Source organism: Myodes glareolus, chromosome 16 (assembly GCF_982192425.1).
Source record: "Myodes glareolus chromosome 16, mMyoGla1.1, whole genome shotgun sequence".
Lineage (NCBI taxonomy): Eukaryota > Metazoa > Chordata > Mammalia > Rodentia > Cricetidae > Myodes > Myodes glareolus.
In genome coordinates this window covers 32,459,283-32,466,646 of record NC_142041.1, presented here as the reverse complement: position 1 = coordinate 32,466,646, position 7,364 = coordinate 32,459,283, and the positions used below count along the sequence as shown (strand labels likewise).

General features: G+C 48.8%; 1 protein-coding gene across 6 annotated transcripts in view; it reads left to right on the top strand.

Annotated features, from left to right (window-relative positions):
• Positions 1-5,655: 5,655 nt before the first annotated feature.
• The window catches only part of Phf24 (PHD finger protein 24), a 28,673-nt gene continuing 26,964 nt past the window's right edge, over positions 5,656-7,364 (top strand). For 2 of the 6 annotated variants that reach the window (XM_085677231.2, XM_085677230.2), the window contains exon 1: positions 5,658-5,857. The gene's annotated coding sequence lies outside the window, so the exon portion shown is untranslated. Of the gene's footprint in view, positions 5,858-6,361; positions 6,475-7,364 lie in introns of those variants that run through there. The other 4 variants (XM_085677232.2, XM_048420423.3, XM_048420425.3 and 1 more) reach the window with 4 other exon arrangements.

Here is a 7,364-nt window from a genome sequence, read left to right as displayed (position 1 = left end):
ACTTACTTTGCATTATTTGCTAATGTTACCTGATAGCTTTAAATTTTATATTATTAATTTAGGATCATCTTCTCCAATATATGTTGGAAATATGTTTGTGAATATTTAGTGTGTGTGTGTGTGTGTGTGTGTGTGTGAAGCTGTGCACATGCCGTAGCTCTCATGTGGGGACAGGACGTAGAGAAATCATGCTCGTACTGATCCGGAAGCTTTCTCCCTGCTGGCTAGCTTTCTTTCCCATAGAAGCTATAATAAGATCTCTTAAAACCAGCATGGGACTTCACAAAATCACAGAACACAAGGTGGTGTGTACTGCAGATGTAACTCGGTAGTAAAGCTTATGCTTGGCATTCACAGGCCTTGGGCTCAGTTTCCAGAGCAAAAAGTCAGTCATGTTTATATTCTAGCAGCGAACAACTGGGAATCAAAATCGTGACACTGTGTGGTATGTGAAGTGCTGTCAGGTGCGGTGGCACATGACGCCTTCAATCCCAGCACTTGGGAGGCAGAGGCAGGCGGATCTCTGGGAGTCAAAGCCAACCGGGTCTACAAAGCGAGTTCCAGGACAGCCAGGGCTGCACAGAGAAACCCTGCCCAAAAAAAAAAAAAAAAAAAAAAAGGCAAAAGATATGAAGTACTTAGCTGTAAATACAACACATATGAAAGGTCTGTATATTTGAGAGACTTTAAAATATTGGCTGAACTCAGAAGAGATCTAAATAAGTGAAGGTGTCCTTTGTAAGGGTTGAAACAGTCAATCTTGGAATGAAAATTGTTAATCTAAAGATTTAACATAATTCCATTTAAAATGCCAACATAATTTTTTATATAATAAATAAGCTTCCTCTAGAATTGCCATGGAAAGATAAAAGAATTAGAATACCCAAAAACGTTTTTAAAAGAACAAAGGAGAGTCGTACTACCTCAGCGCCAGGACAATAACAATCACCCTTGTAAAGAAAGCAGTGCCCGGGGAGTGAATACAGGCACTGAACAGTAGAATGGAGTTGACGCCACGTGTTGGGAAAAGCAGAACGTTTCTTTCCTCTGTTCTCACACCAACATCTAAACAAGTCTTCTGTGACCTCAGATGTGTGGGAATTCTCTACACTAGCACGCAATGACTCCGCATAGCTGGACATCCTCCAGTCCTGTCCACTCTGACACTATTGCCCAGGACAAGCTCAGTGCACTTGCAAGGTCCCGGGTACAACCCCTGGCACACAATGAAGAAGGAAAGGAAGAAAGATGGAAGGAGGAATGGAGAGACAGAAGGAAAGAAAAAGGGAAAGGAAGGAAGGAAAGAAAACTTGTCCACTTTGTCGACATGCCTTGAAGCAGTATCGGCTCTCACAGACTGGCGGCTTAGGCCCAAGACTGCCCTGTTCAGACCTAGTTGTGGGTCTAGGACTCCAGAACTTCTGACCAATGCACTACAAACCGGATTTCTCATGATGTCCTCTTCAGGTTTGATTTGTCCAGCAAGCTCACTCATAGAACTCAGGGAAACACGATCCTTTATGGAGCCCTAAACAAGTTCTTAAAGAACACAGATATGCACCCAGATGAAGAGATACATAGGTCTTCACCTGCAAAGATCTCAAACACGGGAGTCTCTACCTTTTCAGCATGCCAAACCGTCTACAATCTCCTCCCTGCAAGTCTCTGTATGTTCTGCTTCAAAAAGCTGTCCAAATTCTGTCCTTCGGGGTGTTTGTGTATTAAATAGGTATGAGCTCTACTAAACTGGGCAGGGAACCCCAAGAATGGCCTGTCCAGATTCCTCCTCCAGTGTATGTGGCAGGATCCTTCTAAGTGAGGGAGACCTTGTGATTTATTAGGTAAGTATTTCTATACAGCCACCTAAAGGCAAGGAGAGACGAGAGTTTCTATAACTCGCATTTAGACAGGAGTTATAAATTAGTAACCATGGTCAAAAACAAAAATATAGGACTGGAATTGTGGTCAGTGGTAGTGTGTTTTGTCTGCTATGTTCAGTGTTTAGTGAATGCACATATACATGCATATACATGCACACTCTCACATACATATTCCAGAAAAAAAAGGCCCACCCAAAAAGTGGGCAAATGATTCGTAACAGTTTTATTGACATATAATTGATATTTTTTTTAAAAAAAGAACTATATGCATTTAACTTGTGTAACCTGAGCTTAGACACAGACTAAGCAATTTCTTGTCCATTCCAGGCTGCAGACTGGATGATTTACAAACAAAACTTTATTTGGCTCATGGTTCGGCAGGCTGGGTTGCCCAAGAGTGTGGTCTTTGTACCGCATCATCTCATGGTGGAAGCCAGGAGGACAAGAGCGGGGGCGGGGAGCTGAACTTGCTTCTGGGATCAGCCCACTCTAGCGACATTAACCCATCCCAAAGGCAGCACCTTTCTGACTACTGACTCAGGCCTCACTTCCCAACACTGTGGCACTGAGGATTAAATTTGTAACACATAAAATCTCAACCGGTGACAGGCAGCAGCTGGAATAAGACAAGGCAGTAGAAAAGCTTCTTAAACCTGGTCCTGTTTATAGGCTGAAGTGGGGGAGCCAATAAGGGAGAAAGCTGGGGTTCAGAATGACAGTAGATCAAGCAGAAGAAGGAACAAAGGGAAATGTGATCAAAGGCACAGGTGGGTGAGTTGGCAGTCTGCAGAAGGACGTGGCTCTCCTTCTAAAACTATGGGAAAGGAAAAGCGGATAAGTAAATATGGATGTTTTACATCACCTTTGATGCTCAGGATAAAGATTTCCAATCATGCGCCCTGTCGTGAAAGCTCTGATTCTTTTATTTTTACTACAGCAGTCTCAGATGAGGGTTTTCAAAGTCTTAGTTAGGGTTTCTATGCTCTGTGTCTATGAGACGCCATGACCACAGCAACTCTTATAAGGAGAACAGTTCATTGAGGCTGGCTTATAGTGCAGAGGTTCGGTCCATTATCATCATGGTAGGGAGCTTGGTGGCATGCAGGCAGACAAGGTAGTGGCTTCATCTTGATCAGAAGGCAACAGGAACACTAAGTGGTATCTTGAGCATCAAAGCCCACCTCCACAGTGACACACTTCTCCAACAAGGCCACACCCACTTTAACAAGGCCACACCTCCTATTAGTGCCACTCCCTATGAGACTATGCAGGCCAATTACATTCAAACTACCACACCAGTCCTAATAGGCACAAAGCCCACTGCTTCTTTGGCAAATGGGTGTAAAGAGACTGTTGTATTGAGGGTCTAGGATCTTTTTCCTGTACATGCATGTTTATTGTGGTACTGCTCACAGAAATCAATATACGGAATGGGCCTTGGTACCTGTCTTATAGTGCTGTGACGGCACACCGTGACCAAAACTAAGTTGGGGAGGAAAGGGTTTATTTGGCTTACACTTCCTTATAATAATGACAGTACATCATGGAAGGAAGCCAGGACAAGAACTAAAACAGGGCAGGAACCTGGAGGCAGGAGCTGATGCAGAGACCATGGAGGGGCCCTGTTTACTAGTAAGCTTTCACTAGCTTGCTCAGCCTGCTCTCTGATAAAACCCAGGACCACTAGCCCAGGGATGGCACCACCCACCATGGGCTGGGTCCAACCCCATCAATCACTATTTAAAAAAAAAATGCCCTACAGCCAGATCTTACAGAGGCATTTTCTCAACTGAAGTTTCCTCCTTTCAGACAACTCTAGTATGTGTCAAGTTGACATAGACTAGCAGGCACAATGTCCATCAACAGAAAAGAAAATGGAAAAGAAGATATAGTTTATATACCCAATAGGGCTTTATTTAATATAAAAACTAAATTGTGTCATTTTCAGGTAGATGGACTTAGAACTAGTTATCACTGTGTTGAGCGAAATAACAAGACTCAGAAAAACAGGTTTCACCTTTTCTCTCCTACATCGAATCTAGATTCTTCTGGGAAAATATAACCCTGAAAGTAGAAGAGTAAGCACTTGGGAAGGGGAAGGGTGTCCACGGAGAGTATGGGGGTGGAGTAATCACGGCACAGTAGATATACCATGAAAACGCCAGAATGAAGCCCACTGGGGGGGGGGGGTGTTGAAACAGTCTCGTGTAGCTCAGGCTGGGCTCACATTCACCAGCATCTTAGAATGACTAAGTCCTGATCCTCCTGCTGCCACCTCCCCAGCGCTGCTGGTATTACAGGCATGCTCCACCACTCCCAGATGAAACCCAGGGTGCCAGGTCTTGAATTACTATGCTGAGGTATTAAAAGGAGAAACTGAAGCTGACTTCGGTGTTTGGAGATGGGGACTGTCTTCGGGTTTCTATTGCTGTGAAGAGACACCATAACTAGGGCAACTCTTATAAAGGAAAACATTCAATTGAGGTGGCAGCTTACAGTTCAGAAGTTCAGTCCATTATCATCATGGCAGGGAGCATGGCAGCATGCAGGCGGACATGGTGCTGGCTACATCTTGATCAGAAGGCAACAGGAAGTGGACTGTGACACTGGGCAGTTACTTGAGCATAGGAGACCTCAAAGCCCGTCCCCTCAGTGACTCACTTCCTACAAAGTCACACCTCCTAATAGTGCCACTCCCTATAAGCCTATGGGGCCAGTTACATTCAAACTACTACAGGGGCTTAGGGAAGTGATTGCCTTGGGTGTTAGGGTGAACCCCTCAGGGTTGATATTACAGGTCCTTGGCAGGAGGACGGTGCCTTTTTGTTTCCTGTTTCTTCAAGGAATGGCATATTACAGATGCACAAGACATAGTTTTGAAGAAAAGAAGAAATTCTTTCCTTTTTGGACACTTCTATGAGGACATTATAACAGCCTTCTCTTCCATATAGGCCCATCAAGTAGCCTAGGAATAGCACACTGTAGACAGTTCTATGGTCCCTGTCTGAAATTGTTGGCCTGACATGATTCTAAAGGTGAGTACCCCACACCACATGGAAGGCGCAGTCTGCTCTTCAATGTTAGTTTCACAAGAAAAAAAAAAAAAACAGGGACTCTTGTTAACACGAATCCTGTAGCTGTGGGTTGTGATGCCTAGCTGCCTCAGTCCTCAACAGCAATTTGGGTTCTGATATCAGAACACCTGGGTTTCAGTCTCATTGCCATCACAGAGTAACTCTGCTCCCTTAGGCAAGTTGTTTCATCTCTGTGCCTCAGTACAATTCCTCCGAGGCATAGTGTCTTAACCCACCTTGGGAGCTCATGCCTGTAACCCCAGTAGGAGGGCTGTATGACTGCTTGGAGTTTGAGGCCACCCGAAGCTCTATTACAGAGCAGTCATAGCTCTATACAAGGTATTTAAAATAGTACCTTTGCACTTGGCATTTTTATTACCAGTTTTATCATCAGATAATAATATATACTACTATATTTACGCAAATTCTACATTAAGTACAAAGTATCCCCCCCATAACACCTGGAAAGTGTGGCACGGGAGGGGGGGATACTAAATGCTCAAAAAATAGCGTGAGCTGTGTTTGATAGACACAAATGAAGGCGTCTCTAAAATGTAATTTAGATAAGAGGGGTCTGGGGATATGTACACATAGTCTGTTATTTTCCTGTAATTAGTTGCTAGATGCTTTGTGACTTGGTCTTTTCCTTGCCCTCTTCAAAGCGTGAAGTTTGTTGCAATGCGCGTTAGAGTTCTCAGAACGCTAGCGGCCTGACAAGCTGGCTGTTTGGCTAGTCTGAGGGCTGAGGTTGCTGCAACAAAAAGTGGGTTACATGACAGAACAGCTCTGTTGCTGGAGGTGGAGAACCAATAGACTCCGACCAAGCACACAGGGCGAAATGGAGCAGCTACGGTCTTTGTGACAGTTCCTCTGGCCACTCCCGAGCCCAGTGGGTACCTGACGGTAAGCGCCCCATGCTGAGCCCGGAGACCTGGGTGGGTGCGCTGATACAGTCGGACGGGTGTGTTCTTCCTAGCCCGAGCAGGTGCTGGCTGGTGGCAGCATCCGCACGTACCCTGCTCTGCCCCGTGAGCGGGTCGGTGGGAGCCTTGCCGCAACGCCTGCAGCGCAGACCCGGGCCAGGTCCGGGGCGCGCTGACCTTGCCGCGAGCGGCCGGGCTGGCGCAGTCCCCGCGCTGCAGTGCGGGCTGCTCGTGCGGGCGCCCCCTGGCACCCGGACCGCCCGCTCCTGGGCCGCCGCCGCCGCAGCGCGCCCGTGCTCTCACCGCGCGCCACACCCGCCCGCGGCCAGCCCAGCAGCGCGGTCCGCGCCCGCGGCTCGGGAGGGTGGGGCGGCGCGCGCCCACGGGCCGGCCGGAGGCGCCGGGCGCGGGTGCACGCGCAGCGGGTGGGCGTGCTCCGGGCGCGCGCACCGCCGCCTCAGCCTGTCGCGCCGCCCGCGCCGCCCGCTCCCGGCGCTCGACCCAGCACGTCGGCTCCGGAGCGGCCGTGGGCAGCGCGGGCCCGCGGCATTAGAGTCCGCCGGCCTCGGACCCGCGTCCCGCACGGGGACTGTCCCGGTAAGCGAGGGCGGGGGCGGTGGGACCCGGCCGTCACCCTGAGGGGCGGGTCTGCGGTCCCGGACAGTCCTCCCCGGACTTGGATGCTGGTGTGGGAGCCGCCCCCAGGGGGCCCCTGTGCAAATGGATGCACCCCAGTGACAGCCGCCTGTACCCCTAAGGGAGTCCGTGGGGCGGAAGGGAGACGCCCAGGGCGCTCTGCACTTTCTGCCTTGCACAGCCCCAGTCTGGAGAGCATCCTCCCCAGGCCCCCAGAGAGGCCTTCTGTGTAAGAGTGGCAGCATCAAGGTAGTCTCTGGACTTGGCTCCATGTGAGACCATCTGGACCCCAGGGACCTTCCCGGTGGTGTTGGTGAACCCCGGGTGATCTCAGCCTGTGCCCCAGAGATGCCCAGAAGGAACCCTTGCCTGGAAAAATTGGATCCGTTTGTAGCATCATAGCTCCAAGGACTTTGGCATTGACCTCCTATGGGGCTCAGCATGCCCTCACTTGTACCCCTCAACATAGTGGAAAGGAGTGGGGACTCTGTGGAACTGTGGCCTTTGTTCATTCCAATTCCCACCCTGCCCCCATTAGAATTTCTCTTCCGTATGATAGCCCAGTTGGCTTCAAGCTGGACTTTAGGGGAGACAGAAACTGCTTCTAAGAGCACAGGGCCCAAGGGGTACCAGGACCAGTGAGGCCTCCAAATCAGAAATAGGAGATCTGAGCTCTTGAGTTTGACTATGCTGAGCAGTAAGACCAAGTTTCTGGAGGAAGGAATAAGGAAGAGGAGAGGGTTTTTGAACGCCCCTGTGCCAGGCACTGTGCTACATGTTTAAACATCTTACGTAATAACAACAGCTTCATAAACTTGCCCCATTTAAACATTAGGTATTTGTGACGCAGA